The sequence below is a fragment of the Lissotriton helveticus genome, chromosome 4_1 (assembly GCF_964261635.1).
Source record: "Lissotriton helveticus chromosome 4_1, aLisHel1.1, whole genome shotgun sequence".
In the NCBI taxonomy this organism is placed as follows: domain Eukaryota; kingdom Metazoa; phylum Chordata; class Amphibia; order Caudata; family Salamandridae; genus Lissotriton; species Lissotriton helveticus.
In genome coordinates this window covers 1297991527-1298017641 of record NC_136063.1, presented here as the reverse complement: position 1 = coordinate 1298017641, position 26115 = coordinate 1297991527, and the positions used below count along the sequence as shown (strand labels likewise).

Here is a 26115-nt window from a genome sequence, read left to right as displayed (position 1 = left end):
ATAGTTACCTTAGGGCATGAGTTAAAGTTACTTGAGAGCACTCTAACTATGATGGTTTTGTGTGTGTGAAATCTGAACCTAACTATAACGTCCCTTAACTTTTGGTTTGTTAGTGAATTTCTATGTTTTAAAAAAATATCCATTTCCTAACTATAACGTCCCTGTAACCTTTGTTTTTAGTCAATTTCTTTGTGTTTTATGCTATTACCTAACTACAATGCAGCCGGGACTCCCAATTTTAATGGTAATTATCCCCTGTGGACCTGGACCACTCAGGGGGATTTAAATAAGCCAGCATGGGAGCGTGTAATTGGTTTTTATTGTATTTCAGTATGGATTCATTAATCCTCCGCAAATATGCTGTAAAATAAAAAAAAAATGTTTTAGGCCCCAAGCGCCCTGTAGGACCCCACAACAAATCCTAGGGGGGTGAGGGTGTTCCTACCATGCTCCCTTGTCTTTTTTTTCTCGGGACTCGGCTGAGTCCAAGTTGCCTGCCAACACTTAATGGTTGAAGTGTTGCCAGCAGTATGATCTCACCAAAAAATCTGTCGGAGACTGTGAGGATTTGCATCCTTATATATCTAGAAATATGTTTTCTTTAATAACTCCAAAAATACTGAATAGATTTACACCATAAATTAACAGGCCTCTTTCTAGACCTAGAGCTAGCTTTCTGTCAAAGTTATTGTAATTCCATTTAGCGGTTCAGACTGTAGAAGTGTTCAAAATCCTGATGAAAAATTGGAGGTGAAAAACACTTTTAGGGACCCCCCCATTTTTCTCAGCCCCCTGCTTGAAGTATAACTTTACAATTTTGAGGAGCACATTGCAGTTCTTTCAAAAAGAATCTACAAGAGAAACTCTAATAATTTACAAAATCGGTACACTACTCTTGTTGAGATCAAAAGACAGCAAAATACTTTCTCTAATTTATATAACACAAATGTTGCATTCACAATTGGATTGTTTTTCATCATCTTTATTATTTAATTAATCAAAATTCATGATAAAACAGAAAGACAAATCCATGATAGAAACAGCCTACGCGTTTCATCCCTTTTCCACATGGAACTTCTTCAGGGCTGTTTAGACATTAAAAAAAACATATAATACATTAGAAAAACAATCAGACAAAAAGATAAAAACAGTTTTTTTACATAACAAAAGACAGATATTTAAACAAACAGAAATATTGCTTAAATTCCATTTTACATATTATATTATTTAAAAACAATGCCTTTTTTACCACACCATTTTAAAAAACAAACTTTAATCATTTGCAAAACCAATAACACCGCCATATGTTACACAAAGCATTATTTTAAAATGACATAATATATGTATATACAACTATTTATTCAATTCAATTACAATTCAATTCAATTCAATTTTCGTCTTTATTCGATCATAAACAATCATAAAAGACACATTAAGACAATTACAATATAATATAAAAAGACATAAAATTTCATACAAGAATATTTTGTCAAAAAAGCGTGTCATATAAAATCCCAAGACTGTTAAAACAATGAGTAGGTTTAGTAGGGAGAATTCAGGGTCAAAAGTTATTAATGCATAATTACAAGGGGCTTGGTTACAGTCTTCAATATTGGACTGAATGGCGTGGGGGAGATTTGAGTACACCAATGCATAAGCAGATAGATTACATAATGCCTTGCAGATTTTTCCTTCTAAAGACCTAGCTAAGTTCAGCTCAGAAACTTAGCCATAGCAACAACTATGACTTTAGGAGTTTCAGTTTTTAAGATACATAGGGCCGTTTGACAAGATCTAGTTCCAATCTTTGTACAAACCGGCTTGAGCCATTTCAACCGAGGGCTCTTGTTATGTTATGTTATGTTATGTTAATTTCGATTTATATAGCGCCAAATCACCGACAGGTCTCTTAGCGTTTGCTTTGGGAACCCGTCCTGGCTTTCCCTGCGAGATTACCCCTACTGGGCATCCCCAAGGTGAAGACCAGGCATCCCGCCGCGGGGGGGCCGTAGTGGAGATTAAGCAAGCTATTGCCCAGAGCTGCAGAGTGTGATCCCATGATTAGGGTAGGCACCGAGGCGAGAATTATCGAGTCCGTGGACATTTGGGCTCAAGACCCTGCCGCGTCGTGAATTGAACCCTGGTCCCGGGTCTGACCTCTGCATCAGGGTCTGCCTCCTCTAACCAGTGAGCCACACTTCTCCACAAACAGGACATGCGATAGAGTCTTGTCCTCAGTTAAACAAGTGTCACATTTTATATCCTGGTCATCCAGCCACTTTTTAGTAAACAAATTTAGGGGGAGTGTTCCCACTCTAAATTGGTGGAAAAGTTTTCTATCACCAGTACATGTGATCATATCCCAATAGACCTCCAGCTTATGCTCACACTTATATTCAAGAAAGAAGCCTGTGAGGGAACCACTAGTAACCGAGGACAGCGACTTTACATAAACCTTGTCCCTATATAAGGCTTTAAGATCTCTTTTAGATGGAAAGGAATTCCCCTCTGGGTCCTCCCACAGGTGGATGTTTTGTTTAGCGTTTTAGGACCCTGGTGTATTTTCCCGATTCATGCTCTTATATAGGTATAATTCACATTACCCTTATTTAAGCATAGAAATCATACCCTTATTTAGACATAACCCATCCAGTCCAAATACGGCATGGCTACTTCCACTAGTTCCAAAAAGCCACAATGATTTCTTGGAAAACTCGTCTTCAGCAGTCAGGGACATCCCCTTTCTTGAATAATGATTTGTTCTAGGAATCATGGCGTTTTTAAAGAACTACCATTCCCTAGGGGTTCTTTGGTGACATTATTATGTCCGACTTTACGTCAAAGAAAGCATCTTTAAGGTATAAATATGACCACACTTGCCCTATCAAACACATGGTGGTTTGGAGCAGTTCGACTATCTACTTGCCCGACGCAGCTCGCTACAGCAAGTGCCGAAGGAAGCCGACCCTCCAGCTGACGCACTGAAAGAGAGGCTGCCTTTCTCTCGCTGAGAATCCAGCTCCAGTGTTTCCAAGCTCCCCTTGCGGGGTGTTGGGAAATTGAGTCCCGAGACTGAGATACCAGACCTCCTTCATTCTACACCAAGGTACGGAGCTGATTAGACCCTAAAAGAAATCTTGGATAGATTCTTGGCAAAGAAACTAAACACATACTTACTTCTTCCCTCGTACTAGACTTAGGTTAGGTACATTGGGGTAGGCGTATTTTAGAAGCACTGGTTGAGTACTTTTAGTCTTTGTTATTTATGTATGTATTTTATGGCTTAGAAACCACACCATGCTTTTACAGTATTATTTTATAATACGCTTCTTGCTATACGCTTTATACTTTACAGCCAGTATTACGATTGTAGCAGTTCATTTCTTCTGCATGAGAAAGAAGACTCTCCAATAAATAATGTTTATTGAAAACGCCCGTCTCTCTATTTCTCTGCACCTCTGATGAAACAAAGCATGCACGATTGACTGAGTAAAATATCTATCTATTGTTTCCACAACTCTGAAGATCAGTTTTATTCCTGGCGAAACAAAGTTGTCATGTTTATGCGGTTGTCAGAAACTAATCCCATCTTGTGTATTCGAGAAAGTTTCTAGTGACCTCTGAGCTAGTTGTCACTCACAATTAAGTCTAATATATTCGATAGAGACCTAGTCGACTTAAGTCCTACGTCACATCTATAGGACATATTATTCCAATGCGCAGAGCCTATTGGGAATATAGGAACTACACTACAGCTGAGGCCCATTTCAGATAACAATACCTTAATCTTATGTAGCCAAGAAATTTTGTTTGCTTTATCTGCTTCCCCAATGGACTTAACAGCTTTAGCATAATGAGCTAGCTCCTGGGTTGTCCAAAGTCTTCGCCAATAGGCAAGTGGTCTAAAACCCGTAGCCTCCTCAAAGGAAATACATCCTAGATCTAAAAGTAGGGGCCTCAGAAGAGAGGATTGAGGAAGGCCGGTCAGTGCCCTCAGGAACTTGTTCTTGGTTAAGACTAATGGTAGTAAGTTTTCGAACTCCCAAAGTTTTGCCCCGTAAATTATTGAGGCTCTAACCTTCCCTTGGTAAATAGATAGAGCCGGTCCATTTGGTTTGGGACAACCGGAATTCTTTTAGGAGGCCCCCTGCAAGTTGATTATGCCTTAAGACTAATAGATCTAACTGTGGCTTCCAGTTCAAGCGTTTATCCAAAGTAACACCCAGGTATGCGAAGGATTCGATTTGTTCCAGGGGCACATTGTTCATATCCACTCTAGCTTTCACTACTTTGTGTTTATGCAAGACCATGAACTTCGTCTTATCGACGTTAACTACTAAATCATGGTCATTGCAGAACAAAGTGAATTGATCAAGGCCACGTTGCGGACCTCATTGCGTCTTCAACAGAATGAAGGTGTCATCTGCAAACATTAATAGAAGAACCCTGGATCCTGCAAGAGTAGGTTTATCGGTGGAATATTCGGAGTAGTATGAGATAACATTATTTATGAACAATGAAAACAGGGTAGGGGCCAGAACACACCCCTGCCTTACTCCCTTGTTCACCTGAAAGTGGTCAGTTAGATCACCCTGCTGACCCCATCGTACTTGGGCAGATGTAGACTCATGTAGATTTACAATAAAAGATAAGATCTCAGCAGGCAACCCTGCTTCCCTAAGAACCTCCCACATCTTATGGCGGGCGACTAAATCAAATGCAGATTTAAGATCTACGAATGATGCATAGAGTGTCCCCCCTGCTAAGACCACTGTGTTACAGTATATCATCATGAATCTAAAAACTTGGTCGATAGTGCTAACATGGGAACGAAATCATGCTTGATATGTGGAAAGTATTTCGTTCTCATCTATCCAACTATTTACCCTACTTAGGACTAATCTCGCCACAATTTTTTGAAGGGAGTCTATGAGGCTTATGAGCCTATAATTAGATGGGCTGGCGTGATCTTCCTTTTTATAAATGGGGATGATTTCATGGGTGCACCTCTTGCCAAACCATTAGCAAGGAAGAGGATATATTTCGACCAGTTCTCCCGATCTGATTTAAATATATCTGCCGGGTCACAATCCGGTCCAGGAGCCCTACCTCGCTAATCATGGTGAAGTAAGTTCTGGTGAGGAGATCTAAGGTCTTGCTAATTTCTCCATTCTAGGAGGCATTACATGCCCCAATGAGAAATACGAATAGAGGCTGGAAAATATTAAAGCCTGAAGAAAAGAGGACTATGTTGAGCAGAACACTTACATGGTTACATTACATGAAAGAGGTGAGCAATGGTATTATTACCCAGCTCTTGTGTGAATAATGTTCGTAATGCAAGTATTTGAAAGGGGTATAAGGATGATGTTTTCTGTATTCTTTACTGTTAGAAAGAAAAATTTAACTCTGTGTTTGAGACTGACTGTCCTGTAGATGTCCCTAATAAGCATGAATTCTACAAAAGAACTTTGTAAGGTAAGATCATTTGGAGAAGGTTCTCCACAAATATATATTTTCTCTTTGTGCATACTCTAATAAATATTTCTCTTAAGAAAGATCTTTTTAATTAGTATTTTCTTGAATTGAAAATTAGAACAGTTTGTTTTTGGTTTTTCTACTCAAGTCTGTGTAGTACATAAGGAATACTTAGTGTCCGCACTTTGAAAGAAGATAAGAGGCTCCATAACATTACTCCTTGGTGAGTCCCTGTTTATTTTTTCCTGTATAAATAGGTGATCTACTATATGCCACTAAAATAAAATATGATAGAGTAATTGGCACCCCTATGTATCAAATGATGAACAATAATTAGACTAAAAGTTGAGATGAGGTCAACAATAGGGTTGGACTAGGAACAGATTATTTTGAGATATAATGTACCAAATATTCAATAAGAAGACAGCAGTGGAATGCTTAGGTTAAAAGAAAAAATTAGGTGATGGTCAGGAGAGATGTTTTATACAAAGGAAATAGTTAAAAAGAGCTTATCAACTACCATTAAGATTGAGGGTAGGGAATACATTTGGTTGCATTCATGAAAATAGAACAAGGGGTGAATACATCGTTGTATATACATGTATTATGTCTTTTTAAAAAATAATGTTTTTTGTAACATATGGTGGTGTTATTGGTGTTGCAAATGATCAAAATTTGTTTTTTAAAATGGTGAGGTGAAAAAGACGTTTTTAATTATTAGAATAGGAACCATAGAATTTAAGCAATATTTCTGTTTGGTTAAATATCTGATGTAAAAAAAACAGCTATTTGACTTTTTGTCTGATTGTTTTTCTAATGTATTATATGTTTTTTATGTCTAAACAGCCCTGACGAAGTCCCATGTGGAAAAAGGACGAAACGCGTAGGCTGTTTCTATCATGGATTTGTCTTTCTGTTTTACCATGAATTTTGATTAATTAAAGAATAAAGATGATGCAAAACAATCCAATTGTGAATGCAACATTTGTTTTATATAAAGTAGGGAAAGTCTTTTGCTGTCTTTTTGACCTCAACAAGTATAGTGTACAGATTTTGTAAATTATTAGAGTTTCTCTTGTAGACTCTTTTTGAAAGAACTGCAATGTGCTCCTCAAAATTGTAAAATTGTATGTTTAGGTTTGGGGTTTTTTCGGTTGACCGGAAGTAGTGAGCATTTTAAGAACATTGGGGACAAACAATGGTGCAGACGAATTGTATGCCACAACCGGATGTTTGTTGTGTCCCTGCTTGATGTATGACCCCAAAACATTCAAGACAAAAGCTAAAGTGAGTGGCAAACTAGTTGTGAAAAATTAGTGAAGATTTGTTTAAATGCGCCAAAGTTAAAGGCAAAGCAGAAATCATTGTCCTATGGTAAGATGGTCCTAACTATAAGTACCGACTGGCTATCATCAGTAGGTAATCAACTTAAAAATAAACATTTATATACAATTGAGTAAATACATGTTTTTATTATTGTTTTTAAAATGAGTACATTATATTTAATAATTATATGTGCATAATTTCCACTTTTGTTTTTCATTTGTTTACAGTTTTTTAACCCCTTTAGTAATCATGATGGAATGGTTCCGTCGTGAGCTCCAGCGCTCCTGTGCTCATGATGGAACCATTCCCTCATAAGGACAAGGGCACTAAATCCCTCTTCTACAAACAGCAGAGGGATTTCCATTTCTTGGGGGCCTTGGGAGGTGGGGAAGAGCTTCCTCAACCTCCCGAGGCCCTTCAATGATTTTCAATGTAATGACGATGGAGAGCATGGCGTGCTGTGGTCCTTATATTGAAAACAAAACTGAAACTTAAGTTTTAGTTTCAATGTTTCGGTGCTCGTGGGACTATCTCAGCCCGCGAGCACCGAAAAACTTGGGAGAGGTATCGTTGGAAAGGGCAGAATCTCCCCTTTCCAATGGTTCCCTTCTGTAGTGGATCCCTGCTTGAGGATTGCCCCAGGCCAGTGATCCCCAAGCAGGGATCTACCCACTAGCCACCAGGGAGGGGGGAGCGGCCCCTTGGGGAAGGGCCTTTGCTCCCCCCTATAAAATATTGCCAGACAGCCATATGCCCCGTGGGGGGCATATGGGGCCAGTAGCCCCCAATTGCCCCCCCCCTGGGGGGGCATAAAGCACACTAGACATCAGGTATTTTTTTATAGGCCAGGGGTCAGGCTGCCCAATATGGGCATGCCAGAGCCCCCACCCTACCCCCCTAAAGAAGGCATAAGACCAAGGGGGCAAAAAGCCCACTAGGCCACAGATATTTTTTTTATATACGGGTAGGGGTGGGGGCTGCCCAGAATGGGCATGCCTATGCCCCAACCTCCCAAAAAATGTTACATTCTTCCTACCCCCGGGAGGAAGATGGGGCAATAGCCCCTTATCTGCCCCACTCGGGGGACAGAAATACTGATAGGCACCAGGGATTTTTCCCCCAAAAGTTCGGGTTGGGGGCTACTGAGAATGGGCATGTCAATGCCCCAACCCCCAAAAAAATGACACAGTCTTTATGCTCCCCGGAGGCACGGGGGTGCAGTAGTCCCTGATCTGCTGCCCAGGGGGCAAAAAGCACACTAGGCACCAGGGATTCTTTTTATAAGGAATGGTGGGGATTTCCTAGAATGGGCATGCCTATGCCCCACCCCCAACAAATTACCACAGTATTTCTGCCCGCCGGGAGGCATAAGGGGGCAAAGCCCTTTATCTGCCCCAGAAAGCCTACTAGGCACCAGGGGACGAAAAAGAAATTCAAAATTCAGGGATGGGGGCTGCCCGAATGGGTCTCACAATGCTTCCACCCACCCACCCCAAAAAATATGCCACAGTCTTTCTGCTCCACAGGAGGCAGATGGGGCAGTAGCCCCTGATCTGCCCCTTGGGGGGGGCAGAGAACCCATGATGTGCCATCGATTATTCTGACTTATTTATGCGTAGGGGTGGGGGCTGCCCAGGATGGGCATCCCAATGTCCCTACTCACCTCCCAAAAATAGCCACAGTCTTTCTGCCCCATTGGGGGCATTGCAGGGCACTAGCCCCCGATTTCCCCCTCCCCAGGGCACCATAAAGCCCACTAGGCACATATGTTTTTTTCAGAATGTGCCTACCTATGAATTTTGGGTTCTAGCACAGCTGCCATCCAAGTCTGCCTTGTCTGGCTATCACCAGGTTATGTTCCCTAGGATCCCTTGCCAACCTCAAACTTTGTAAAAAAAAAACATGTTCCTCATATTTCTGTGACAGAAACTTCTAGTATCTGCGTGGCTCCACAAATTCCACCCACACCGCATTCCCCGAAGTCTTTCAATAAAAATGATATCTCACTTGTGTGGGTAGTCTACTGCCTGCGACAGGAAATGGCCTAAGACGCAATGTGGACACACCACATTTTTACAGTGAAAACTGACCCTTTCTTGGCAAAGTGCCTAGCTGTAGATTTTGAACCCTAGCTCTGCCGGCACCTAGGGAAATCTAGAATAATTATACATTTTTGAAAACTAGATACCCAGGGGAATCCAGGATGGGGAGATTTGTGTTGCTCTCACCAGTTTCTCTTTCCCAGAATCCCTTGCAAACCTCAAACCTTGTAAAAAAAAATATTTTCCCCATATTCCTGTGGTGGAAAGTTCTGGAATCTGCCTAGATCCATACAATTCTTCCCACCCTGCATTCCCCAAAGTCTTCTGATAAAAATGGTATCCCTTTTGTGTTAGTAGACCTAGTACTCGCGACTGGAAACAGTGTAAAACGCAACGTGGACACCCCACATTTTCACAGTGAAAACTGACCCTTTTTTGCAAAGTACCTAGCTGTAGATTTTGAACCCTAGCTCTGCCAGCACCTAGGGAAACCTAGCAAACCTATACATGTTTAAAAGCTAGACACCTAGGGGAATCCAAGATGGGGTGACTTGTGTGGCTCTCACCAGGTTCTCTTACCCAGAATCCCTTGCAAACTTTGTCAAAAAACTCACATGCAAAACAAGGTAATTTTTGGAAATATAATGGGCATCTGTGTTTTTGGTCCCAGGGTCGACAGCCATCTAGGGAAACCTACCACACCCATACATTTCTGAAAACTAGAGACCCGGGAAAGTCCAGGGAGGTATGGCTTGCATGGATCCCCCAACGTTTCCCTTCCCAGAATCCCCTGCAAACCTCACATTTAGCTGAAAAAATAAAAATGTTCTCAGATTTCTGAGTGGGTAAGTTGTGGGATCACTAGGCTGACACAAATTTCTTAACACCCAGCATTCCCCCAGGTCTCCCAAATAAAAAATATTAGGTGTGTCTATGTTGCATTTTGAGCTGTTCCTGTTGCGGGCACTAGGCTTACCCACACAAGTGAGGTATCATTTTTATCGGAAGACTTAGGGTAACACATAATTGTAAAGCAACTGTTATTACCTATTGACTTTTGATGTACTTCTGCATTCCAAATGAAAGACAATGTGTAAAAAAGAAATCACTTTGAAAAATGTTGTATAATTCTCATGCTATTATCGGGACTCACAATTTTGGAAATGTGCAAATAGCTACAGTTTCTAAACTCTATATTGTGTTCCAATTTCAGAAATACATAGGTGTCTTTCATCCCAATTTTTCACTGTATATATTTTCCCAAAGGAATTGCTACTTACCCGATACATAATAAAAAACATTGCAAGACGCTGCTCAGTTATTGGCTCTGGGTTCTTCGGGTTCTTGGTAAATCTAAAAGTCCTATATATCCCCACAACCAGAAATGCCCAGCGGATGTAATGGTACATTGCTTTTATACATTTGTCATGATTAGAATAAGTTACAAGTGAAAACGTTGGCACAAATGGCTGTTTTTTTCAACTCATTTTCAGATTTTCCTATATTCAACTGTTAGTTTCTATAAAGAAACCTTGAAAGATCTACACAAATGACCCCTTGCTGAATTGAGAATTTTGCCTACTTTTCTAAAATCTGTAGCTTTCCGGGATCCATTATTGCTTTATAACCCATTTTTACCATTAGAAGAAGGTTGAAAGCACAAAACATAGCAAAAATAGGCTATGGCCCAGTAAAATGCCAAAACTGTGTAAAAAATGTTGGTTTTGTGACAAATGTCTGTCAGTACCTGAAAGCTGGGAACAAAGTGATTTCATCCACACAAACTCTTTGTTAACACCATTTGCAGGGGAAAAAAACAGACGCTTTCATTTGCAGCTTTTTTTCCACAAAAAAACATTTAGCTGTATTTTGGATAATTTCTGGGTTCCCTCCAGCAGAATCCACAAACCCGGGGGACCTTTAGAATCCCCATGATGTTGGAAGAAAAGGACGCAAATTTGTAGTTCATACTTTGGGGTCGATCAGGATGGCGGACGGAAGAGCCACCGCGGCCCTGGAGTAGGCGGAAAAAGCCTTTTCCGTGTCCGCCTGCCGCGGATACTCCGTCCGCCATATCAGGATAGGAAAACGTGTCAAATTTCCGTCCGCGACGGAAAAACACGCTCCGCCGGCCAACTACACACGACCACGCGGCGGACGGAACACATCCAAACGCTCCGCCGTACGCACTGACGTCGAAGACCGTCCCCCAAATCAAGATGGCGGAAAACACACATAAAACCGCTGCGGAAAAACAACCTGTCTTAACACGGCGGAATCCCCACAGCGAACATAGGTGACACAGCCGAGATACCCACCGCAAGCTGACCACCACCATGGACCCGGCGCTACACGCTTTCCCGATGCTCTTCGCGATCCACCACGTCCTAGTCATGGCCTACTATGGACGACGACGCAGGTAAGGTACAAACCATTGGCTGTCTGGAGGGGAATACCAGCAAGGGACGTGACGTAGGGAGGGGGAGTGTCATGTTACCGAAACCACTGATGAGAAGCATATACGAATACACATTAGCAGGACGCAAGCAGGAATGACAACGACAGACCACGAGACTTGATAGACTACCTTTATTGTCAAATAATAGGGGTCAAATCACAGTGTATGCGTGAACATGGGCAAAGTGGGCACCAGAGCAGGTACAACATAGCAGGTAACGAGAGGGCAGTATGCAGTATCAGAGCATCAACAGGGCATTGTGCATTACAGAGCAGGTACATCAGAGGCAGGTAACGAGAGGGCAGTATGCAGTATCAGAGCATCAACAGGGCATTGTGCATTACAGAGCAGGTACATCATAGGCAGGTAACGAGAGGCCAGTATGCAGTATCAGAGCATCAACAGGGCATTGTAGAGTACAGAGCAGGTACATCAGAGGCAGGTAACGAGAGGGCAGTATGCAGTATCAGAGCATCAACAGGGCATTGTGCATTACAGAGCAGGTACATCAGAGGCAGGTAACGAGAGGGCAGTATGCAGTATCAGAGCATCAACAGGGCATTGTGCATTACAGAGCAGGTACATCATAGGCAGGTAACGTGAGGCCAGTATGCAGTATCAGAGCATCAACAGGGCATTGTAGAGTACAGAGCAGGTACATCATAGGCAGGTAACGAGAGGGCAGTATGCAGTATCAGAGCATCAACAGGGCATTGTGCATTACAGAGCAGGTACATCAGAGGCAGGTAACGAGAGGGCAGTATGCAGTATCAGAGCATCAACAGGGCATTGTGCATTACAGAGCAGGTACATCATAGGCAGGTAACGAGAGGCCAGTATGCAGTATCAGAGCATCAACAGGGCATTGTAGAGTACAGAGCAGGTACATCAGAGGCAGGTAACGAGAGGGCAGTATGCAGTATCAGAGCATCAACAGGGCATTGTAGAGTACAGAGCAGGTACATCAGAGGCAGCACGTGAGAGGGGCCAAGTGCATCAACAGTCCATTGCACAGAACAGCTCCATCAGAGGCAGCACGTGAGAGGGGCCAAGTGCATCAACAGTCCATTGCACAGAACAGCTCCATCAGAGGCAGCACGTGAGAGGGGCCAAGTGCATCAACAGTCCATTGCACAGAACAGCTCCATCAGAGGCAGCACGTGAGAGGGGCCAAGTGCATCAACAGTCCATTGCACAGAACAGCTCCATCAGAGGCAGCACGTGAGAGGGGCCAAGTGCATCAACAGTCCATTGCACAGAACAGCTCCATCAGAGGCAGCACGTGAGAGGGGCCAAGTGCATCAACAGTCCATTGCACAGAACAGCTCCATCAGAGGCAGCACGTGAGAGGGGCCAAGTGCATCAACAGTCCATTGCACAGAACAGCTCCATCAGAGGCAGCACGTGAGAGGGGCCAAGTGCATCAACAGTCCATTGCACAGAACAGTCACATCACTGGCAGCACATGAGAGGGCAGAATGCAGTATCAGAACAGCAACAGGGCAGTGTGGCCAACAGAGCAGGTACATCAGAGGCAGGTAACGAGAGGGCAGCATGCAGTATCAGAGCATCAACAGGGCATTGTGCATTACAGAGCAGGTACATCAGAGGCAGGTAACGAGAGGCCAGTATCAGAGCATCAACAGGGCATTGTGCATTACAGAGCAGGTACATCAGAGGCAGGTAACGAGAGGCCAGTATGCAGTATCAGAGCATCAACAGGGCATTGTGCATTACAGAGCAGGTACATCAGAGGCAGCACAACTACGTGTCCCTACCAACCCGTCACAGGGACCACAAGAGTGCCACGCAGTTCTCAATGGACACACCATGTGAATTAACATTTGAGTGAAGTGTACAGCACGTCACATCACAGAATCAGGGGGGACTGCGTGAACTACCTGCCTCGGACACACTGGCAGCACCAGCAACAGGAGTGTGAGACACAGCCACAGCCCGAGTGACACACACATGGGCCACGGACCCAGACACACTGGCAGCACCAGCAACAGGAGTGTGAGACACAGCCACAGCCCGAGTGACACACACATGGGCCACGGACCCAGACACACTGGCAGCACCAGCAACAGGAGTGTGAGACACAGCCACAGCCCGAGTGACACACACATGGGCCACGGACCCAGACACACTGGCAGCACCAGCAACAGGAGTGTGAGACACAGCCACAGCCCGAGTGACACACACATGGGCCACGGACCCAGACACACTGGCAGCACCAGCAACAGGAGTGTGAGACACAGCCACAGATGTAGTCACTGACACGTGAGCCACTGACCCAGACAGACTGCCAGCACCAGAAACAGGAGTGTGCAACACAGCCACAGATCTTCTAACTGACACGTGAGCCATAGACCCAGATACACTGCCAGGACCTGCAACAGGAGAGGGCACAACTGACACTGTGCCACCATCTGATACATGAGAGTCAACTGCACCGGCGCCACTGGGACAACTGAAATGATGAGCCACAGGGCTGTATGGGCCAGGAGGCAGGGTGGGCCTGGGAGCTGGGGATAGCTCACCTAGAGCCAAATCGGGGTTTGCAGGTGTCAATGGTGTGTGTCTGCGTTTCTTAGGGAGGTGTGAGTGCACCCTGGACAGGACAGGACTGCCAAGTGGTGGGGACTCCAAAGAATCACCACCCAGTATAGGTGGAGCAACTGCTGCCGGGGATCTGGTTTCGGGGGACGTGCTGGAGCCTGCTTGTCGTTTGCTCTGTGCCTGCCGCCTGGACTCGGAATGATGTGTAATGGGGGATGCAACAACAGGGGACACCCTCCTCTGCTTCTGACTGGCCTGGATGGGAGTGGAGGTATGGGGGGACTCCGCCGCGGAGACATCAGTTTGGCGTTTAGTAGAAAACATCAGCCTCAGTGCAGCCAGGGGTGAAGTATGCCTGTCCTTGATTGCGCCATTGTCCATGCTAGATGCCTTGTCCGTAGGATGTGCCTTATCCTTAGGTGGAGTGTTGTCTCTGGATGTAGCCTGTGCCCTGCTCGCCGCCCTGTTCCTGCCAGCAGACTTGTCGTCTGTGGTGCACCTGCCTCCAGCAGACACCTGCTCCCTGTGTGTGTCGCTGCCCTTGGGAGTGTTCCTATCCACTGCTGTGGGCCTGCTCTTGGGAGTCTCCCTGCTCTTAGTAGGTGCCTTAGTCTTCTCACTGTCCTTGGGAGTGTTCCTATCCACTGCTGTGGGCCTGCTCTTGGGGGTCTCCCTGCTCTCAGTAGGTGCCTTAGTCTTCTCACTGTCCTTGGGAGTGTTCCTATCCACTGCTGTGGGCCTGCTCTTGGGGGTCTCCCTGCTCTCAGTAGGTGCCTTAGTCTTCTCACTGTCCTTGGGAGTGTTCCTATCCACTGATGTGGGCCTGCTCTTGGGAGTCTCCCTGCTCTTAGTAGGTGCCTTAGTCTTCTCACTGTCCTTGGGAGTGTTCCTATCCACTGCTGTGGGCCTGCTCTTGGGGGTCTCCCTGCTCTTAGTAGGTGCCTTAGTCTTCTCACTGTCCTTGGGAGTGTTCCTATCCACTGCTGTGGGCCTGCTCTTGGGAGTCTCCCTGCTCTCAGTAGGTGCCTTTGTCTTCTGACTGGCCTTGTCCAAGGAACAGTCCATGGACATGTGAGTATCCCTTGCCTTCGGAGTACCTTTCGTGTTGAATGCCTGTGTAGCTCCGGAAGGCATGTCCCCCAACAACACTTGTGGATCCTGTGTGTGTACTCCAGTGCATCTGACGTCGTCTACGTGAACAGATTTAGCTGATCTAGGGGATGGGGTCTGTGCCCTGCGTGCCCTGACGTGCTGTCTTACGCTGCTTCTAGTGCAATAACCTGTATTTGAGTCCTGCTCTGAATAATCACTACCCCCTGAGACATCCAGCGGTGTAGATGGGGAAACAGAAGTAGCACCCTGTTCATTCGACTGTACTATTGCAGACGACACACTGCTTGCCAATGACTGCACTGTCCTGTGTAGACCTGCAAGATCGCCATGCATCCCTTCCATGAATGCCACCACCTGCCCCAACTTCCTATCATGATCCTGGAAAGCATTTGTCATATTGGTCTGACCCACACACAGCTGTCGCAGCAGATCAACGGCCTCAGCACACAGTGCATTTTGGCTCACCGTGGCAGGGGCAGCGGTGCCTGCACCGAACGCCACTCTGCTCCCCCTACTCCTTCGGCCACGAACAATACATGGTGCAGTTGGCGGAAGTGTGGGCCCTGTGTGCTGTCTTCCGACAGAAGGTGATGAGTGCCCACTCCCAGTCTGTGACAACAGTGCAGGCTCACCAAGAGTGTCCGACGAGGAGGACGATGGTGTCTCCACATGCGAGTCCTCAGGGACGGTCCTGTCCCCCTCTCCGGCGCTGGCCTCCTCCGTGTCAGTCTGCGTGTGTGCGAAGTCTGAGCCGGACTCATTTCCTCGGCTACTCTCCACCGTCTGTGGCTGAGTGTCCTCTGTCAAAGCTGAAATGCACAGAAAAGATGTGTGAGTCATGGGCACACTCACGTACAGAAGGAACAGGATAGCCAAATCACATAGCAGACAAAGGTTCATGAGCCCTCAGCCTGCACATGGCCCACCCCTACCAGTCATCCTCACATTTTCTGCCATGGGGACATGGACCACTAGGGGATGTGCTTTAACACTCAACTACTAAGCAAGTGGCGTGTCAACATGGCGGACCTGGATGTCAAATGAGTACCACCCAATGGGACCAAAATGCCATCACAGGCATACATACGCAACACGGAACTCAATGGTGTGTCTGTGCACCAATACATGCATAGCACTCACAAGTTTCCTACACAGACAGTATGCTCACCGCTAGTTTGCTGTTGATCGGCACTCAGACGTTCGGCCAGTTCAGGATGCGTCACTGCAATGATACGGTGCATGAGAGGGGTCATGGAGCGTCGGGCCAGACGGGGCGTCCTTGGAATCAGGCCCAGTGTTACTTCCGCTACATTCTTGCTCAGCCTGGAAATGTCGTCCCAGCGTTTGTGGCAGTGTGTATGTCGTCTGTTGCACACCCCCAATGCCCGTACTTCCCGTGCTATGGTCCTCCACAGGTCCTTGCGAAGGTGCAGCTTGACCTACCATGATGGGAGACAAAAGGGTTTAAGTCAGTGGACAGGTGGCCTGTCACACACATAGGGGCAAGACGTTACTGTCAGCAGCCATGCACAATCAGGAACATATGTCTAGCCCACACTACACAGCTAAGATATAAATAGGCCTGATCATTTGGCCCCCTCATGCACACCAACATGTCCCACACTGCACTTACCACCCGTCCCGGTGCGCCGTAGAGGCGTCCATAGTTGCGGAGTACACCGTCCACGAGGACATCAAGCTCCGCGGCGGTGAAGGGTCGAGACCGGATCTCTTTGCCTCTCGACATGGCAAGATCACGGAGTATGGCACTAGAGCAGCAGTCGGTGGTCAGCTCAGCAGCAGCAGCAGGTCGAGGTGATGGTCACAGGCAGCAGTCGGTGGTCAGCTCAGCAGCAGCAGCAGGTCGAGGTGATGGTCACAGGCAGCACTGGTCCCCAGGGTAGGAAGTTTCATGTTGGCCAAGACACATATATAGGGCCCTCAGCACGTGTCAGTGGCATACGTCGCCAGCAATTGGTCAGCCCTGGGAGCGTGATCGTGAAATGGGCCAATGACTGGCCCTGTTGTTGCGGTGCACAGCTTCCGCTACTTGCGATTGGCCGTATGCGGCCAGCGTCCCTCTTCCCATTGGCTGCATGTGCAGGGACCGTGACGGGCACACATCGGCAACCGCACGTGCAAGCTTCAGGCACGGATGCTTCAGTTGCAACAATGTACTATCACTGGCGCCTCCATGGCGGGGCACGTACACAGCGGGGGAGGTGCAGGCCTATACACCCTGCAGATGTACTCAATGGACATGCCAGTTCATGACCCCCCTTACAGTCACCTTGCATCATCCACCGTACACCGGCCGGAGCGGCCGGCCCATGAACATCCGCCGTGCCCGGCCATGAACACAACCGCCATGGCCGGGACCGGCGGTTGTTCATGGCCGGGCACGGCCATGGCGGTTGTGTTCATGGCCGGGCACGGCGGTTGTTCATGGCCGGGCACGGCCATGGCGGTTGTGTTCATGGCCGGGCACGGCGGTTGTTCATGGCCGGGCACGGCCATGGCGGTTGTGTTCATGGCCGGGCACGGCGGTTGTTCATGGGCCGGCCGCTCCGGCCGGTGTACGGTGGATGATGCAAGGTGACTGTAAGGGGGGTCATGAACTGGCATGTCCATTGAGTACATCTGCAGGGTGTATAGGCCTGCACCTCCCCCGCTGTGTACGTGCCCCGCCATGGAGGCGCCAGTGATAGTACATTGTTGCAACTGAAGCATCCGTGCCTGAAGCTTGCACGTGCGGTTGCCGATGTGTGCCCGTCACGGTCCCTGCACATGCAGCCAATGGGAAGAGGGACGCAGGCCGCATTCTGCCTTTGGGAAGTAGCGGAAGTTGAGCACCGCCATGGCGGCGCCAAATATGTGATCTTGTCAGACGCTGCACCGTGATGTGTTGTGTGCAGTTGCGTCATGAGGGATGTGAGCGTGATTGTGAAAGGTCATATGTCATACAATATAGCATGTGTGTCCATACAATGGACATCGGTCGGCACACAATGGCCAACAGATGTGCATTCGTACGTGTTGACGTCGGGTTTGACCCTACAGACGTTGTTACATCTTCACAACTACACAGTACATCACGGCTGTGTGGCCAATTCATGCATCTGTTGTCGGTTTATTGTTGTGTCGAGGTGACTACAGTGGTGGTGGTACACATGCATTCCGTGTATGTGATTTATACGTTCTGTCACCATGCATGTCATTACCGTATGCACATCATCATTGGTGGTGGCATTTGTGCTTGATGACATGGCGTGTGTAAACTTATCGTTTGTGTGCATGCAGTTGCATGAGTGTCTGTGATGTGTCTACGATACATTAGGGTGACGACTGGAGTTATGTCAGTAAGGTACACATGTGATGGAGTTGTACACGTATGCGTCGTTTGTACGTTGACCTAAGTTACATCTCTCTCCCACACAGGAGGGCTCCAAATGTGCATCGCCCATACACTCAGCTGGAGGATATGGTAGACGAGGAGGTGATTCGGAAATTCAGGCTGGATCGACGTCGGTTGCTGGAGCTTGTGGCTCAATTGGCTCCTCATCTGCAGCCACGTAGAACGTATCCTGGCTCGTTTACACCCACTGCAAAGGTCATGGCGGTACTACATTTCTTCGCTACTGGCACATTTCAGTATACAGTTGGAGGTGCCGGGGGTATGTCACAGGCAATGTTCAGCACGGTTCTTCGGGATGTGTTAACAGCTATGATGCTGTACAAGGATGAGTACATACATTTCCCACGTCCGGAAGAGTTGCCAGCTGTCAAAGCTGGTTTCTATGCACTGGGCCACATACCTCACGTTGTGGGCTCAATTGATGGCACGCACATCGCGCTCATTCCACCACGGGCACGCGAACAAGTGTTCAGGAATCGGAAACACTTTCATTCGCTGAACGTGCAGGTGGTGTGCCTGGCGAGCAACATCATCTCCCATGTGTGTGCAAGATTTCCTGGATCCGCACATGACGCCCACATCATGCGAACCAGCAATGTCCCACGACTCATGGCAAATCTGCCACCCGGTCAAGCGTGGCTTGTTGGTGAGTGTGCAGTGGGGACTCTTGTGATCTCTGTGTTGCATGGGGTACCCACCATATCTTGTTCTGATGTTTGTCTCTGTCATCCCCCTACATAGGCGACTCGGCTTACCCAAACCGGCCCTGGCTCCTCAGTCCCCTACGTAATCCGAGGACGGCGGGTGAAATGCGGTACAATGAGGCACATGGAAGGACACGGAGAGTCATCGAACGTACCTTTGGACTGCTGAAGTCTAGGTTTCGGTGCCTCGATAAGACCGGAGGGGCACTGCCTTACTCACCAGGAAAAGTATGCAAGATCGTGATTGCCTGCTGCATGCTCCACAACCTGGCAGTACGCAATGACATTGAACTGCTGTTGGACCCTGAAGACGAAGGAGTTCCTCGGCCTCCCATCCCACCCATGTCGACTGATGAGGATAGTGGTGAGGAGGAAGGTGTGCACCAGAGGCGCCAGCTCATTGATCGCTACTTCCCTTGAATGTGAGTATCTACCTCTAGTGGCGGTTGACAATGCCTCATGTATGTTATCTGGTGTTGTGTGGATATGGGGTTATTCAGCTGGGTGTGGTTTGTGATGGTTGCACATGTGTGTCTTCATGTCTTTGGACATAGGAGTGTCCATGATGTGTGTGCTCCCATCCCATGCTTGTGTGATGGTTGTCGTTTGTGTAATGTTGCTGTGCATTGTGTTGTGATGTGTGTGAATCTCTTTACTGACGTGTGTTTGCTGTCTCTGGTTTTCTCTAGGTCACTCCCGCAGCGCCATGATCATGTGCGACTATGATCCCTGTACCTGTTTACGTCTGTATCTGATGGCAATCATGTGAATAAACATGGAGGCAAAACATCATTGTGTGAGTAAATGCAATTTATTGACAGGTTGTGCTTTTGTGCTGGTGAATATATACAAGTAAGTGGGAGGGAGGGAGTTGGAGTTGTAGGTAATGGCAGATGAAATGTCCGTGCTGACACCACATTGGGGGGTGTCAGGCTAGTCCAGCAGACCAGTGGCAATGATTGTCTATGTGGGACAGGATGGTTTGCAGGGTGAATGTCTGGCACAGGCAGTGGCATTGTCAAGGTCGTCCCCTCTTGGAGCGTGTGCCTGGCGCTCCAACACTGCTCTCAGCAACTTCCTGCCTCGGACGCCCCCTCCGTCTCGGAGGTGGTACAGAGGCAGCTGGGAGGGCAGGTTGGTGATGGGCCACATCCGTCGCCAGGGGCTCAGGTGGTGGTGGCGGCGGTGGAGGCGGAGGCGGAGGCGACGGGGGAGGCGGAGGTGACGGTGGCGGTGGCGCTGACACACATGGTGGAGGAGGGGGGGGGTTGTTCCGGGCAACCCATTCCCTCCACATCGTTGCCTGCTGGCCCATGATCACCAACATCTGGCCAAGGATGCCAGAGATCTCGCGCAGGCTGTTGGTGTTGTCCACTGAGTCCTCGTGAACACGATCAGCGTTTGCCTGGGACCGGTCGTATGAGGCCTGGCACCTGGCAAGAGCTTGTAGGGACTGTGCCACTGGCTCGGGTAGCTGTCCCTCCTCTGACCGGCGGTGTGTGGGTCGCCTGATTGGCAGTTGTCCCGTTGCCTGTGTTTGTGGCCCACTCACCCTGCTTGTGTGTGGGGCCGTTGGACCAGCGTTGCGCGCTGGGTCATGCTGGGTGGCACCGGCAGGAGTCGTGGTGCTCGTGGTAGTGGTGGTAGTGGTGGTACTGGTGGTACTGGTGGTACTGGTGGTGGTGGGGACTGTGCAGATCACAGAGACGGGTGCCGCGGGAGTCACACATGCGACGTTGGTCGGTCCCGGGAGTCCCTGTGAGCCAGATGGCCCTGGCTGCGTGCTTGGTCCCGCTCCATCCTCCGCCCCGGAGCTGCCTGTGTCGTCGTCGGCAGAGAGTCCTGTAGGTGTGGGAGGCGAGGCTGGCGGCCGGGTACTGCTTTCCCCAGTCAGTTGACGATCACCTGAGGGACAAGATCGAGCAGGTCAGTAATGTGGACAGTACATGGTTACATTGATTTGTAGACATTTCTGTTTCCTGTCGCACACACCCCACCCTCCACCACCACCGCCACCCTCCCCGTGCACATGGGGGCCTGTTGGGAGTTGTAGTTTGGGCCTCTCACACACCCCACCCTCCACCACCGCCACCCTCCCCGTGCACATGGGGGCCTGTTGGGAGTTGTAGTTTGGGCCTCTCACACACCCCACCCTCCACCACCACCGCCACCCTCCCCGTGCACATGGGGGCCTGTTGGGAGTTGTAGTTTGGGCCTCTCACACACCCCACCCTCCACCACCGCCACCCTCCCCGTGCACATGGGGGCCTGTTGGGAGTTGTAGTTTGGGCCTCTCACACACCCCACCCTCCACCACCGCCACCCTCCCCGTGCACATGGGGGCCTGTTGGGAGTTGTAGTTTGGGCCTCTCACACACCCCACCCTCCACCACCGCCACCCTCCCCGTGCACATGGGGGCCTGTTGGGAGTTGTAGTTTGGGCCTCTCACACACCCCACCCTCCACCACCACCGCCACCCTCCCCGTGCACATGGGGGCCTGTTGGGAGTTGTAGTTTGGGCCTCTCACACACCCCACCCTCCACCACCGCCACCCTCCCCGTGCACATGGGGGCCTGTTGGGAGTTGTAGTTTGGGCCTCTCACACACCCCACCCTCCACCACCACCGCCACCCTCCCCGTGCACATGGGGGCCTGTTGGGAGTTGTAGTTTGGGCCTCTCACACACCCCACCCTCCACCACCACCGCCACCCTCCCCGTGCACATGGGGGCCTGTTGGGAGTTGTAGTTTGGGCCTCTCACACACCCCACCCTCCACCACCACCGCCACCCTCCCCGTGAACATGGGGGCCTGTTGGGAGCCATGGACATGTTAGTGTGTTGGTGTCCGACGTGCATGGGTTGGGGCGTGGGGGATGTTTCTTCTCAGTTGTGTGAGCCTGACCATGTCGTGCTGATCGTGGTGCTTGGTTTGTACTCACCAGTCTCTTCTCCTTCGTCAAGGCCGTCTAGGCTCTCTGGGTGTAGTATCACCAGCACCTTCTCCTCCCAATCGGTGTAGGGTATGGGCTCCGGGGGTGTGCCACCGCCAGTAAGATTGGCTCTGGCGTGGTTTTTCGCTCGGATGCCCTTGACCCTGGTCTTAAGGTCATGCCACCGCCTCTGAATGTCGTGCTTGGTCCTCGGCACAGTCCCCGACGCATTCACACGAGTGACGATCCTGTCCCACATGTGGTTCTTTTGCGCCACGGTCGTCTGCTGGACTTGGGCCCCGAAGATGTTGGGCTCCACACGGATAATTTCATCTACCATTACCCGCAACTCTGTCTCCGTGAATTTGGGGTTTTTTTTGGGTGCCATGGTGTGTGGTGCTCAGTGTGTGAGTTGAGTGGGTTGGGAGGTGCAGGTGTGTGGTGTGTGATGTGTAGGATTTGTGTGGTGGGTGTTTGTGTGGTAGGGTGGTGGGTGGGTGTCTTCTATGTGATTTTATGTGAGTTAGCAGTGTCTCGAATGGCCCTCTTGCTGGCAGCAATGCTGTGGTGCAAGGGATTGTGGTTGTGTGGGGGTGTCTTTTTATAGTCGTGTCTCGATGGTTGTTGGCAGTCAGGTGGTAGGTGGGCGTGTTGACTTGTGTGCATTATTGGATAATTGGGACGTGTCATGGTGGCTTGTGCTGGGGGGGGGGGCCTTGTCAATGTTCGTATGTTTGCTTAGGACTTGCGGTGCACTTTCATACATTTGTTAGGCGCTAGGGATGTTGTGCGTGTTGGCCTTCCGCCCTGATGCTGTGGTTCTCGTTGCATTGTTTCCGCCGCGGACGTGGATGGCTGTGAGTTCCGTTGTACGGGCGGATTTATCCTAATTGCGGCCACGGAGTATTCTCAGGGATGGCGGTACATGTTTTATTTTCCGCGGTCATTTCCGTCCGCGGCAGTGGTTGTTCATTGGACTCCGTCCGCCGCGGACGGACTTGGTTGTGTTCCGTCCACCGCGGACGGTGTTGGTTGTGTTCCGTCCGCCGCGGTCGGAGTTTCGTGACATGAATATCCTAATCCCAACCGCGGTTTCTCCGCGGCGCTGCCGGGAGTAAAATTTCCCCCACCATGGCGGACAGTACCCATTTCCGTCCGCCATCCTAATCGGCCCCTAAATGTGGTCAAAAGGTTACAGAGGTCTCAGCACTAACTACTCCAAATAGCCCAAAAAAACTTAGCGCAGGAGGGGAAAAGGCCTAGTAGCGAAGGGTTAACTTTTATTACATTGTTGTATATACATGTTTTGAAAATTATTTTAACATATGCTTCTTCAGTATATATTGAATAATTGTGTATTTTTAATATTAATATAACAGGCAAAGCCAATCTGTGTTTATTTGAATGGCATAAAAATCCAGAACAATGCAACATTATGTGCAAGGCGGAGGGGGGGGGTTCCATGGGCTTTGGGTGAATGTCTCTATACAACTCCAATGGTTCATGAGGTATGTCATGTATCCCACAACAGATAAACTTTGAACTGTGTTACATCAATTGGTCTTCCCTGGTGATGTGTAACAAGGAAATACAACTGAAGTCATCTAAGCCACTCCCGCTTCCTATGTGTGCTGTATTCTGTGGCACACATACATTGACGATCAGGCCTATCATGTATAGGATTGTGACCCTCCTGCATATAGACAATTCCACATGCAATGCAGGTACCCAAGCAACATGGTGCAAGTATGTCTGTGTCTTTACTAGGCAGGCCATTGTTTGCCAGTGCAGGTTGGAAAGTTAGGAATGTGCAGTATGGCCTAAATATTGTGCAGTACTGCCGTTTCTCAGTGATGCAGCGCAGTGCTAATAGGTGTCGCACTGCACAGTGCCAATCTGCCAAACATCTGGACCCATGTGTCATGTGTACATAGTGGTCCCAACGCATTGCCACTTGTACACAATTATGTCCCACATTGACATGCAGTCACTAGTCTGTCAATTGCAGAAAGTACAGAACTTCAGTGAGTAGCAATGTGTCATTTAACTATGTGTGAATAGATGGAACCACATACTATGCACTAGGTATCTAATTACGATGAAAACCATGTGGTATGCCAGACAAGCCAATATGAGTACAAAGACTAAATGTTGCATTGGGCCAGTTTTATTGACACTTTCATGAAATGTATTTTTAATAAGTATTTATATGTTTTAATGTATCTGCACATTGTTATTCTTTTTTATTTTAGGGATATCTTGTGTATCCAAATAACATTATTATGAATGAATGAATGAATGAATATAACGGCAACCCTAGAGATAAGTGTGAGTTCGATGTCTCCTCAACAGCATGTACATGTATTTATATAGCACAAATCACCGACCCGGTATCTAAGCGCTTGCTTAGGGAACCCGTCCTGGTATTCCCCTGTGAGGTACCCCGGCAGGGTATCCACAAGGTGAAAGCCAGGCATCCCGCCGCGAGGGGCCGTAGTGGAGATTAAGCAAGCTATTGCCCAGAGTGTGACCCCGTGAGTTGAGTAGGCACCGGAGCGAGAATTGTCGAGTCAGTGGAATTTTTGAGCCCGAGACCCGCCAAGGCGGGGAATAAAACCCTGGTCCACGCCGATCTCAGCTTCCGATTCTGCCGCCTCTAACCACTGAGCCACGCTTCTCCACATACCTACTCTTGGTGTCAGTCAAGGATCAAAATGTCAGTGGTGTGAGAACAAGCACTGCAGAAATGAGTAAGTGTGTCACACATGGCAGTATACTTGCATGTTGACTAAAGTTTCAGGTGCAACTCTGGAAGATATATTTGAAGAGGCCATGTGTGGCCTGCTATGTTAGTGTAGGCCCCAGGCAGTTCTAAATTTCAATTCTATTGTGGCACCAATGGTACCCAACACATTTATGGCTCAGCCATACTGGCAGTCTATGTACACTCATGCACATAGGTTTTCAGCTGCATTGACCAATGTAACCAATGTAATGGCTCATTTGTTCTGTGGTGTAAGTTGCTCAAATAAAAAGCATATGAATCCAGCAATGTGAAACTCACAAAGTCTAACACAATGCAGGCAAACATGTCATACATCAGTCATCGAAATGGAATAAAATGCAACCTGGACAAGGCACCACAGTGCACTCTTGATACCAATCTCAACATTCAGTTGCCACAGCAATGATGACAGAATCAAAGCATAGAGGTACACAATCCCCTTCAAGTTACCATAATACACAAACATTTGAACACCAAAGTATTGTCACCTCATCTCTTTACAGACGGATACTTGTAACAACATCGATGTGTCCTACATAGAGATGCCCCACATCCCAATATCTATGTGTCAATACCTGTGTGCAATGAAAAATTGTCAGATGAAAAGCAACAGCTGTTAACTATCCATATAACACTACAGAAATGAAAGAGCTCCTTTTCCCTGCTTTTGTACAGAGTGAGGCTGAGTGCCTCTTACAATTCCTAATGTGAGATATTTACCATTCTATTTCTCATTTAATCGGTCTAAAGTAGGTTACCAAAAAGGAATTTATTCTGTATTTCAAACCAACATTAATAACAATTAAAACAGGAAAAACACAGACATTTAGAGTATATTCGTTATCTATTTTATTTGCTAAAAAGCATGAATTCATTGCACATAATACATCATTACAAACATATCAATTTTCATAAATTAAAAATAAATCAAATACAATAAAATACAAAATTGTTAAAAAAAGTTCTGTCGACGCGGCGTTTCGGTGTTCAGAGACACCGTGGAGAGCGCCTCTGATTGCTGGGAACTGGGGGCTTTTGGAGCTGACGGGGGCTCGAGGGCAAGATTGCCCACCAGGCGCAGAGCGAGAAAGCAGGATCCCAGGATCGAGGGAACCTCGCGCTGCAAAACCGGATGTCAGGCAGCGTATGCCTGGAGGTGGGCGGGACTCCCGTATTGCTGAGGGAACCCCGTGCTGTGCCCACAAGAAAGAAACCAAGAAAACCGGAGACTTTTATCTGTGCTTGAGCCCAAAGGTTCAGCGGGAGCCCACCCCGGGTGGCTGTGATCTGTGCAGAAAG

General features: G+C 48.0%; 1 long non-coding RNA gene across 3 annotated transcripts in view; it reads right to left on the bottom strand.

Moving 5' to 3' along the window:
- Positions 1–969: 969 nt before the first annotated feature.
- Positions 970–26115, bottom strand: part of LOC144827500 (uncharacterized) — a 97350-nt gene continuing 72204 nt past the window's right edge. For all 3 annotated transcript variants that reach the window (XR_013610217.1, XR_013610216.1, XR_013610218.1), the window contains one exon: positions 970–1085. This is a non-coding gene — a long non-coding RNA (uncharacterized LOC144827500). The remainder of the gene's footprint in view (positions 1086–26115) is intronic.